The 11,377-nt window shown below is 39.3% G+C and overlaps 1 pseudogene; it reads left to right on the forward strand.

The window, feature by feature from the left end:
- The first annotated feature begins 10,478 nt into the window (after positions 1-10,478).
- Positions 10,479-11,176, forward strand: LOC129073934 (baculoviral IAP repeat-containing protein 5-like; annotated as a pseudogene).
- Positions 11,177-11,377: the final 201 nt, after the last annotated feature.

Below are 11,377 nucleotides of genomic sequence, written 5' to 3' on the forward strand. Positions count from 1 at the left end.
CACAAAGATTGTTCACAGATTACCCAGATGAGATATCACAGGTGATTTCTCCGAAGTCTGTATCAAGTTGTCCATCCCCCGTTAGCTTGCTTGGATTTGAGAAAAGGGCAGTTTTATTTCTCACTTATTTCAAATCAAAGCATGGAAATATGAAAATGTTAGTTCAGAGGGGTACAGCCAAACATTTAAGAAAACTAGAAAAATGAAGGATTCAGTCCAGTTTGTTGGTAGAAAATTGTTTTTAAAAAAACCTCAAGAGACCTTATAATAATACTCACAAATTTATAGTTTCTATCAAAACTAATTTTCTCCCTAAAATCACCCCCATTTTTAGCAAAGATAACCAAATTAAAGCTAATTTACTTGCAAAGTAAGTTTAATGTCAATAAACTTGGCCTAATTATCTTTATAAGACCATCAAGAATAGTTATTAACCACATAAGCTTTAAAAAAAGATTTTATTTATTTTTTAGAGAGAGGGGAAGGGAGAGAGAAAGACGAAGAGAAACATAGATGTGCCAGAGAAATAACCATCAGCTGTCTCTCGCACACCTCCAGCTGAGGACCTGGCCTGCAGCCCAGGCATGTGCCCTGACGGGGAATTGGACGGGTGACCTTTCCGTTTGCAGGATGGCCCTCAACACACTGAGCCACACCAGTCAGGGTATAAGCTTTTTAAAAAATCTGCTTTGCTGGAAATTTTCATACGGAGTCTTTAGACTGTACTTAAAAATGTCCCTCACACTGAACGTTGTGGCTCAGTTAGTTGGGTATTATCCAGCAATGGGTCACTGGTTTCATTTGTAGTCAAAGCACATGCCGGGTTGTAGGTTCGGTTCCTGGCTGGGGCAAACCCACATGTGAGTGGCAACCAATTGATGTTTCTCTCACACATCAATGTTTCTCTCCCTCTCTTTCTCCCTCCCTTCCCCTCTCTCTAAACAACAAAAACAAGTCAAAACAAAAAAACACCTCTCAAGTAAAAAAGCCAGGGCAAGGACTTTTCATCAGATGTTGCCTGCAATGCCAAATGAACTCCTTTCTTCTCAAGATCCCCAAAGTATCTTGAGGTTCTTTCTTTTCATCTCCTAGGAAGCAATTTTCATTCCTTATCTGGAAAGACTGCTGTGAACCACGTAAACAAGGCACTAAGCTGTTTTCCCATGGAGCTATTATTGGCTTCCAAAGTCCATATTAATTCCTTAAAGCTTTCTGGTCATACCTGAGTCTTTGCATGACTCTCTCCAATATGACATTCAAGAAAAAGCCTTAGTAATAAAACCAGTTTCTAATTATGACCCATTATAAAGAGAAAAGAGTCTTACGAACTTCAGCAAACAAGCATTGCCATGAAAATAAAAATACTCATTGAGAGTTTTTAAATTCTGGAGGAATCAAGTAAAGAGGAAAAAAATGTTTCAATACTGCTTACAAAAGCATAATTTACCCAAGTGCTCTAAGTCATAGGTAGTTGAAGAGAAAGAAAAATAATTCATTATATATGAAAAACAAAAGATTTTAAGCCTCATCAATATTTCAAATAAAATTGTAACCCTTCTCATCAGCTCTTTCAGTCCTGTGTAATTAAACTTGTTCTGCTTCAATCCAGTTTTCCCATTATTTCTCTCAGCCTTGCCCGGTAATTGAGGGTCAAAGGGTCAGTGATAATTCCAAGTTTGCAAGGATGTCCATCAAGATGCATATAATTTGCTCAGTGAAGTAGGTATCCCATTCACTGGGTATTTTGGAAGTTACACCCCAAATGGGAAACACATGTAACAAGTTTCTTTGCCATTGTAAGGGTATCAGTCTTGTTGCATGGAAAAACTTCAACTCATCCAGGAAACATACCCAATAACAAAACATATTGATAACCTAAACTATGTGGCAGTTGAATGAAGTCCAGCCCAAACCGTAGATGAAGTCCAGTACTGTGGTGGATGAAGAAAAGCAAAAACCAAAAAAATGCCAGGGAGCTGCAAAGATCCAAGCCTCCTTGTTGGGTTTCCCATAACCTGGACTATTCATTTAACTTACAGTCATTGTTTACCCATCTTTATTTCTCTGACTCAGGAATAGACTCTTGCCATGTTACCAGAATATCAGGGCGGTAAAAGTCTGGAAATGAGGGGTTATTTTTGCAAAAACCAGGATGGATTTCATCCCACAATCTGATACTCAGGTTCAGTCCTTTTAGGGTGTCCCTCAATTTTGATGGCAGACAGCTTATGCTAGGATATCTCAGATTTCCAGCAATTTCATATATATTTCTGGAATATTTATAACATATACTTATTCAAATATAACATAATTACTTCTTTATTTGACAAAGCTTCCCATGTAGTTTTAGTATACTAAATTGGCCTAATTGTTTAGTATTTCTCTTTTGCAAGGAGGAAAAACAAATCTTTAAATTCGTTGAGGTGTTCCAGGGACCCTTCTGAAGTACCTAAAGGTTATTTCCAGGTCAAAACTCTATTTATTTTTAAGTTTTGGGAAGTTTGTCAAAATATATTAAAAGGTTTGGACAGATGACTGAATAGGGTCATGAGTCATTATGGAGCAATACTTAATTATCCATTTAATCAAAATGGCAATAGAAGATTTCAAACACAAATACAAAAGTTTACATAATTGGTAGCAAAACTTAGTTTTCATTATCAAGGAGCTTCAGTTTTCTTAAGTTGATTAAATTCTCAAGAATTTGATTAAGACAACATAAAACACAGAAAATTATTTTGATAAAACACAGAATCTTTGCTTTCTAAGCAGAAAAACTTTTTTACAATACCAGTAACAGAACAATAGTCCCTTTAGCAGAGAGAGAAAACCAGACTCTGATTGTGTATCACCTTAGCTTTGATATTTGATCAAGTGAATAAATTTACTTGATTAAATGTATTTCAATCTTATTGGCTCGACCTCACATAAGATTTCCTTTTTCAAGATTCCTTTTCCACAAACCTTTGACAACTTATTTATTTTATATTCAATATTTTGTCCTGTTTTTCTTCCTTCTCATTCTGAAACAACCAGCCTTACATTAGGACAAAATTAATTTCCTTTCCCTCAAAAAATACATCTCCATATCTCATACCTTTTTTCTTGTATACAATTGTTTTCCTTATTTTTATTAATTTCTGTAGCTTTAATTATATATTAGAATCCTCAACCCTTAAAACCTTAATTCCTAATGTAAGCTAAGTCAACAATTTTGAACTGTGTGTTATGCCCATATTTTTTAGATTGGCATATTTATGAATACATTTTATAATTTCTATAAGTATATTTTCTCATAGTACAAAAAAACTTTTTTGTGGCAGAAGACATGTTTATTAATAGACCCAAATATCTTTCTCTAAGAAGCAAAAAGTTGATAAATCTGTGTTCAGTAATTAATGTTTCATTATTACCTTTGGCCAGTAACTGAACTGATGAATCAGCCCTCACCTTGACCAAGCTGCTGCTCGCCAACTATTTGGAGGTGGTGCCATCCTGACTGTGGACAAGGAGCAGGGCCGCAGGGCTTGCCGGGCGGGCGCGTCGGCTGCCAGGCTACCGAAGGCTCCCATCTGCACGGGCACGTCCACCTGCCTGACACTGGCACCACTGAAGAAGACCTCTGCGGGTGATGCAAAGGTAAAAGACATTTGTCCCTGGCCCACAGCGGGGGCCAGAGCAATCGCGACCTCGGGTAGGCATGGGCCTGGTGCACGAGGCGACCAAGGTGGAGGCAGCGGAGCAGCGCGCTGGCAGCATGGCAAAGCAGCAGGTGGACGACAGTGGTCAGGCTCTGTAGAAACCCATTTTTAAGTTGCTGAAGAGTTAACCTAAAAGAAACTTTTTATCTTACATTTATGTAATTTACAATTAAGTTTAGATTAGTTATGAAAATTTCATATTATTTTTATTGCTGACAAATTATGCAGCAGAGATAACATAAATTTATTTGACTAGTAAACCCAGGTAGAATGAAAGTATTATTTAATGTTGATGACTCTATAGATACTTCCTATTTTCCAAACAAAACTCACACCATCTTTAAAATAAAATATTTTCCAGTTCATGTGATTCTAAAAAATTAGGGGATTAGTTTCTGTTGTATCTTTGAGAATTCTCATAGAAGCACTTATTTATTTAAGCCAATTTAATGTTACAAATTGGTAATGCCATATCTAGAACATATATACATAGGCGTACATAAACATATATAGACAGAGATCTCATAACTTTCATTTTATTTTTTTGTTTTCTTTATTTTTATTTTTTCATAGCTGTATTTTTTCTTATTTTTAAAGCATGTTTATTCTATTACAGTTGTCTCCATTTTTCCCCTTTGCCCAACCCCACCCATCCCACCCCACCCCCCTCTCCCACAGTCAGTTCCCACTCTGTTGTCCATGGCCATGGGTCATTCGTACATGTTCTTTGTCTAGTCCCTTCTCCTTCTTTCCACCATTGTCCTCCTTCCCCATCCCCTCTGGTCACTTTAAGTCTGCTCCATGTTTCCATGCCTGTGGTTTATTTTGTACGTTAGTTTATTTTATTGAATAGATTCCACTTATAAGTGAAATAATATGGTATTTGTCTTTCACCGACTGGCTTATTTCACTTAGCATAATATTCTTCAGGTCCATCCACGTTGTCACAAAAGGTAGGAGTTCCTTCTTTCTTTCGTTTTTAAAATGCATATTAATTTTATTTATTTATTTTTTTTAATGTCAAGATCCATTATAAAATATTGAAAAATTTAAATTCATTATAAAGTCTCAGAAATTAAAACAACATGACACCAGCACAGAAATAATAAAGTAGATCAATGAAATAAAATGAGCATTCCAGAAACAAATGTATATATCTGTCTAGCAATGGAATATATGATTAAATTGATATTTCAGATCAATGGGGAAAATAAGGTTTATTCAACAAATAAGGCGCATGAACCACTATTACATGAAATAAAACAAATATAGAGCCCTATTTCACACATTATACAAAATACATGCAGGTGAGTTAAAAATTAATGTGTAAAACCTAAGGAATTTTAGGAGAAAATACAAAATAATACTTTTCTTACCCTGAAGTAAAATTCTCAAACCCAGAAGCTATAAAGTAGAATATTGACAATATGGCTATATTAAACATTTAAGACTATATAATAATATACATATAAAAAAGTTAAAGGACAGGTAATAGAATAGGAAAGTATTTGAAACACATCTAAAAAAGGGTTAATAGGTTTTTTTTAGGGAAAAAATTCTACAAACATTTAATCAAAAAATGGATAAAAAATACAAAAAATCATTTAAAGCTTTTAAAAAATAATAGAAATAGACAAGAAATATACAAAAACAGGTTTAGTTTCAAGAAATAATAGAGTAACAAAATAACACATCATTGTCACAAGCAGATTAATAAGTATTAAAAGTATTGGTAATATCAAGTATTGGCTACTGAAAGGAACTGAGGATTCATAGACTCTTTCTTCATCTTCTTAAAGCAGTCCCTTTGGCATATCTTGCAATGCTGCTTCAGTGGAGGCGTATTCTCTTAGCCTTCTTTTGTCTGGGAAACTCTTTATTTTGTGTTCCATTTTAATTGAGATCCATGCTGAGGAGAGCAGTCTTGGTTGCAGGCCTTTGCATTTCATGACTTGGAATATTTCTTGCCATTGCCTTCTGGCTTGTAATGTTTCTGTGGAGAAGTCAGCTGCTAGCCATACCGGGGCTCCCTTGTATCTTACTACCTGTTTCTCCCTTGCTTCCTTTAGGATTCTCTGTTTGTCTTTGCTATTTGTCATTTTAATGATGATGTGTCTTGGAGTGGGCCTCCTTGGGTTCCTCTTGAATGGGACCCTCTGTGCTTCCTGGACCTGTGTGACTTTTTCTCTCCTCCAGTTAGGGAGGTTTTCTATCATGACTTTTTTCAAACAGGTTCTCTATCCCTTCCTCCTCTTCTCCTTTTGGTATCCCTATTATATGGATATTATTACGTTTTAGGTTGTCCTGCATTTCCCTCAATGCTTCTTCATACTTTTTGAGTCTTTTTTCATTTTCTTGCTCTTTCTGGGAGCTTTTTTTCTACCTTATCCTCCAGCTCACCAATTCAATCCTTTGCCTCATCAGGCCTGCTTTGATTCCCTCTACTGTGTTCTTCAATTCAAAAATTGTATTCTTTATTTCCTCTTGTCTCTTATTGATACTTTCTATGTCCTTTTTCATGCTGATACAGTTTTCAGTAAGTTCCTCATAGTTTCCCTATAGTTTTTGGTAATTCTTTCTGAGCTCACTGAGCTTCCTTAGAACCATTGTTTAGAACTCAATATCTGATAGTTTATTTGCCTCTATTTCATTTATTTCTCTTTCTGGGGATTCCTCTTTTCTCTTTGACTGAGGCGGGGCGGTGTTTCTTTGTCTTCCCATTATCTGTGAGACTCTTCTTTTTTGCTTCAGCTTCTTAAATTGATCTATCTTGATTTCCTGACTTTGTGGTGTGAAGTTCTATGGTAGGAGACCAATGTTTTTTCTTTCTGGATCTGCCTCTGATGATGTCAGATGTTGACCTTGTCTGACTTTAGGCAGTCTGTTTGAGACTTCCAGGAATCTACTGTCTGGAGTTGTCTCCTTCAGCTGTTAATGTAGTCACTCTGCACTCAGCAGTCAGGCTTAGACACCACAGGCGCGGGGCAGAGTCCCTCCTGGGGGCAGGGTTATTTGGCCCTCAGGCTGCTGCTACTCAGAGGAGTGGTCTGCCTGAGCCAGATGGTTGCCACCGCATGGGGGATGAGTCAGCACCAGGATCCTGCTGGCCACTTTCTCAGTTCTCTCCCCAAAGCCTCCTTCCCCAGTCTCTTCTAAGACATCTCTAGCCTACCCTGCTGCGCCTTTGCCAGAGACCAGGGTAAGTGGCTGCAACTAAAAATTTATGTATTTGGCCCTTTAAATGGCTCTTTGCATCTCCAGCTGCCCATCTCTGGCAAAGAGCAACCCTGCCACTTTCTGCAGCTGGCTGTTATCTGTGTACTTTTTGGGCCCTGGTGCTGTAGCCTGGAGATTTCCACTTATGTTTTAGACCCCGCTCATCTCAGGGGGATTCAACTGGCCCTTTCAATATCCTGGTGCTGCTGCCCATGGGCACCCGGCCTGCTTTCTCAAGTCTCCACTGCACTCCTTACCAGTCAGGTTGTGCTAAAGCTGATTCTTCTGTCTGTCCAAGGTTATAGGGTTCCTCTCTTGCTATTGTTCAGTTGTTTATTCCAGGTGATTTCTCCACAATTTAGTTTAATTCCAGATTGGTCCTGGGAGGAGGTCAGTGTGACATCCATTCACCATCTTGTTTTCTCTCATAACTTTTATTTTAAAAGGTAGCTTTTGTACCACAAATACAATGCAAAACCACAGTGTTCAGAGAAAAACACTGGATCCAAACTCTGTTTCTGGCAGATGGACTAAGTTAAGATTTTGCTCAGATGACCAAAGCTTTGCATGTTGTAAGAATTTCTTTAAAGCAATTTAAAAATTAATTTATAATTAATTAAAGAATGCTTTCCATTGTCTGTTAGAAGCCTGAGATTCTCTCCTTCAAGGATGCCCCTTAAGAGGAACTTGTTGACAAGCACAAGCAACAGAATATGGAAAGCAGGCATGCACAATAAAGTTGGAAAGCTAAAGCTCCCAAAGTGAAAAGAGTGGCTTCAGGATGCCTGAATTTAAAGTAGCAGCTTTCCTAGCGGAAGAAGGTGCTAGGATGGAGCCTGAGCTGAAAGTGGTGGCTGCCACATATGCAGAGATGAAGATAGAGGCAGATGAGAGAGGCAAGGTGGAGAAAACCTCAGATGCCATTTTACTTTGTTCAAGCCAGTAAACAAAGTACACACAAAACAAGATTGACACACAAATAACATGCAAACAAGACAAGAAACTGACTACTCTTTGAACCAAACCATAGATATATGAGCTTCCAATTCGGCCAAATTTCTGATCAAAAAGTTATGAAATCCTTTCAAATATCCTGTCAGCTTTCAGCTGGGACAAACAGTAAATATTTCTGGAGGTAATAAACAATGCCATAGACCCAAAAGGGTGCAAAGATTACTATTACCTTCTGAAGTCTTTCCTTCTGACAGTTAAAAGAAAGAACTGAACACCTTAACATCCCAGTTCCCCAGTGAGATATAATCTCTACTTCCACAATGTGCTTAGGTGAAAATACTCAATTAAAGTTGACCTAACTTTTCTTTCTTTCTTTCTTTCTTTCTTTCTTTCTTTCTTTCTTTCTCTCTTTCTTTCTTTCTTTCTTTCTTTCTTTCTTTCTTTCTTTCTTTCTCTCTTTCTTTCTTTCTTTCTTTCTTTCTTTCTTTCTTTCTTTCTTTCTTTCTTTCTTTCTTTCTTTCTTTCTTTCTTTCTTTCTTTCTTTATAGAAGGAGGAAAAGAGAGGGGAAAAGAGGGGGAGAAAAATCTCGTGGAAGAAATATCAGTCAGTTGCCTCTGACCGAACCTGCAACCTTGGTATGTGCCCTGACCGGAATCAAACAGTAACCCTTCATTTTGTGGAACAACACCCAACCAAGTGAGCTATCCAGTCAGGGCTGACTTAATTTCTTCTTCATCTTTTTTTTTTAAGCATTAACTTGTTTAAACATTCCAATTTCATCATTGTATCAATGCTTACATCTTCATATTCTTACACTCTAATGATAGCCCAAGTCAGGGTTTCACCAAAGAGTTTTGGTATCACAGTTCATGAATTCCATATCAAGAAGTTTTGGAAATTTCTCTTTTTTATCTCCTGAGCATTTTACCCACTCTTGAGTGAAAAGGCTTTGGGTCCCCAGCAAGAGGTGAAGCCAAGGACCCTGGCCCTGGTATCATCTCTACTTGATTTAACCAGCCTGACTGCTACCCTAAGTGCTTGCTGGTCAGGCTCCTCATTATAATCTCTTCCTTCCAGTCTTTTACATTTCTTCATGCTGGTATAAATACAGCAGACTTGTGCAGGGCCCTTTAATTTGGGGGAACTGACAGAGGGTCCATGTGGCCCATTCAGCCTTTGGTAGTGCTGTACTTTGTTTTAATCCCATTAATGTTCTTTTTATTTACCTCATTTTTTTCTCTGGGTGTAACATTCCTCATAATTGCCATTGTAATTTTAGATTATAATGTCCTTGACGGCTCACAGCAGCTAACTCTCTTCTAGATACATGCAGTTGCAAGGTGATCTTGGTACTTAGTGGTGCTGAGAAGTAGTGACTGGGAGTGCCAATGGCAGTAATGAAGGAAGTGAGGGCGGTAGCGGTGGGAATGGTCCTGATAGGGGTGACGACGGTAGTCACGGTGTTGGTGGGAGTGGTGCTGCGAATAGTGATGATAATGGCAGTGGTGGTAGAGGTGATGGTGGGGATGGTGAGGATGGTTTGTAGAATACAAAGATTGGGCTGTAAAATGAAAGGAAACGGAGCATGCTGCACATTTCTCTGAAGCTGGGCTGCGTAGAAGGGAGCACATACCATTATGGAGGCTGAGCCTAGGATTTCCAGGTAGTGACCAGCAGCCAAGGGAGAAGCACAAAGCTGACCTACCTCCTCTCCAAGGCAGTAGCTGCTGGAAGGGCCAGGATTCTCCTCAGGAGATAGTTCCATGTTCCATGTTCCTGTAAGTGCACAGGCAAAGGCAGCTTCAAAGTTCAACTCTACCTCACCTGGCCAAAATACTCAAAAAGCTGCTGAAATCTGACACCTGCTTTGGTCAAAAACATTTATTCAATCACTCGAGGAACCATTATAAGCCCAGTTTTGGCCAATGCTGCCTCCTAGTGCTCCGCTCCACCCATAAGGTGTTTGCAAAACTACTCCAGGAAATCATGTAAAGTAACTTGATCGCCTTAGGTCAAGGGTCATCAACCTTATTCTGTAATGGGACAGACAGCACAGAGGCTCTGCAGGCCATATAATCTCTGCGGCAACTACTCAGCTCTGCTGTCATGGGGCCAAAACAGCCACAGACGATACACACACACACCAGCAAGGGTGGCTGTGTTCCGATAAAACTTTATTTATAAATACTGATACTTGAAATGCATATAATTTTCACAAGTTCTGCAATACTAACCTTCCTTTGATAGCTTTTCCCCAGCCATTTAAAAATATAAAAGCCATTCTAACCTTCTAGGTCCTAAAAAAGCAAGTGGTAGGCTGAATTTGGCCAGCAAGCCATAATATGCCAACCCCTGGCTTAGATCCTCAGTTTGAAACAAGCCAAGAGTTGGGGTATACCCACCCAAGGTCACAGTTTGAGTTTTAGAATTATTAAACTGTGGAGTCTTCTTTCTGGTGACAATTCTGCCAGCTGGGACCCCTTCCATCTACTTCAGTGTGACAGCTATCTCTTCATCTGTGAAAGGAAGCTCATCTTTCTGTTCTCTGCAGCAGGGACTATGCTTCCAAAGCTCTCCATTCCAGAGCTGGCTCAATCACTAGGAAGCCAATTACAGAGAAGGGAGGGCAAGGGCAATGGCGGTGGGATGGGCACCCCATTGTTGTCCGTGGCCTGGCAGCTGTATGTACATCACAGACCACCACGTCTCTACGTTCAAGAACTGGCCCTTCCTGGAGGGCTGGACCTGCACCCCAGAATGGATGGCCATAGCCAACTTCATCCACTGACCCACTGAGAACAAGCGCAACTTGGCCCAGTGCGTCTTCTGCTTCAAGAACCTGGAAGGCTGGGAGCCAGATGATGACTCCATAGAGGAACGTGAAAAGCATTCAACTTAGTGTGCTTTCCTTCCTGTCAAGAAGCAGTTGGAAGAATTAACCCTCAGTGAATTTTTGAAACTGGACAAAGAAAGAGCCAAGAACAAAATCACAAAGGAAGCCAACAGTAAGTAGCAAGAACTTGAAGAAACTCTAAAGAAAGTCCACTGTGTCACCCTGGCTGCGTAGCTCAGTTGGTTAAAGAGTCATCCTGCTACACCAAGGTTATGAGTTCAATCCTCCCTCAGGGCACATGCAAGAAATAACCAGTGAATGCATAAATAAGTGGAACAACAAATTGATGTTTCTCTCTCTCCTCTCTCTCTCTCTCTCAGATCAATAAATAGAATAATGATATAGTTAAAGATTAAATTAAAAAATGAAAAAGTCCATTTTGCTATTGAGCAGCTGGCAGCCATGGAGTGACGCCCCTGCCACACCCCCTGGTCGCAGAGCGGAACCATCGGCGATCACAGTCCCCGGTGCTACCAGCTTTTCTGTAAAGCTGGTCCATTGCAGCGCCTTAATAAAGGAGAACATAATTTTGAAATGGGAATCTTGATAGTGGGCCATAGGTTACTTCTGCCTTGTATCTGGTGCTCTTGGGAACAGTGACTGATTCTTTTT

Source organism: Pteronotus mesoamericanus, unplaced genomic scaffold (genome assembly GCF_021234165.1).
Source record: "Pteronotus mesoamericanus isolate MK-2021 breed Mesoamerican mustached bat unplaced genomic scaffold, CSHL_Meso_final contig_44, whole genome shotgun sequence".
In the NCBI taxonomy this organism is placed as follows: Eukaryota; Metazoa; Chordata; class Mammalia; order Chiroptera; family Mormoopidae; genus Pteronotus; species Pteronotus mesoamericanus.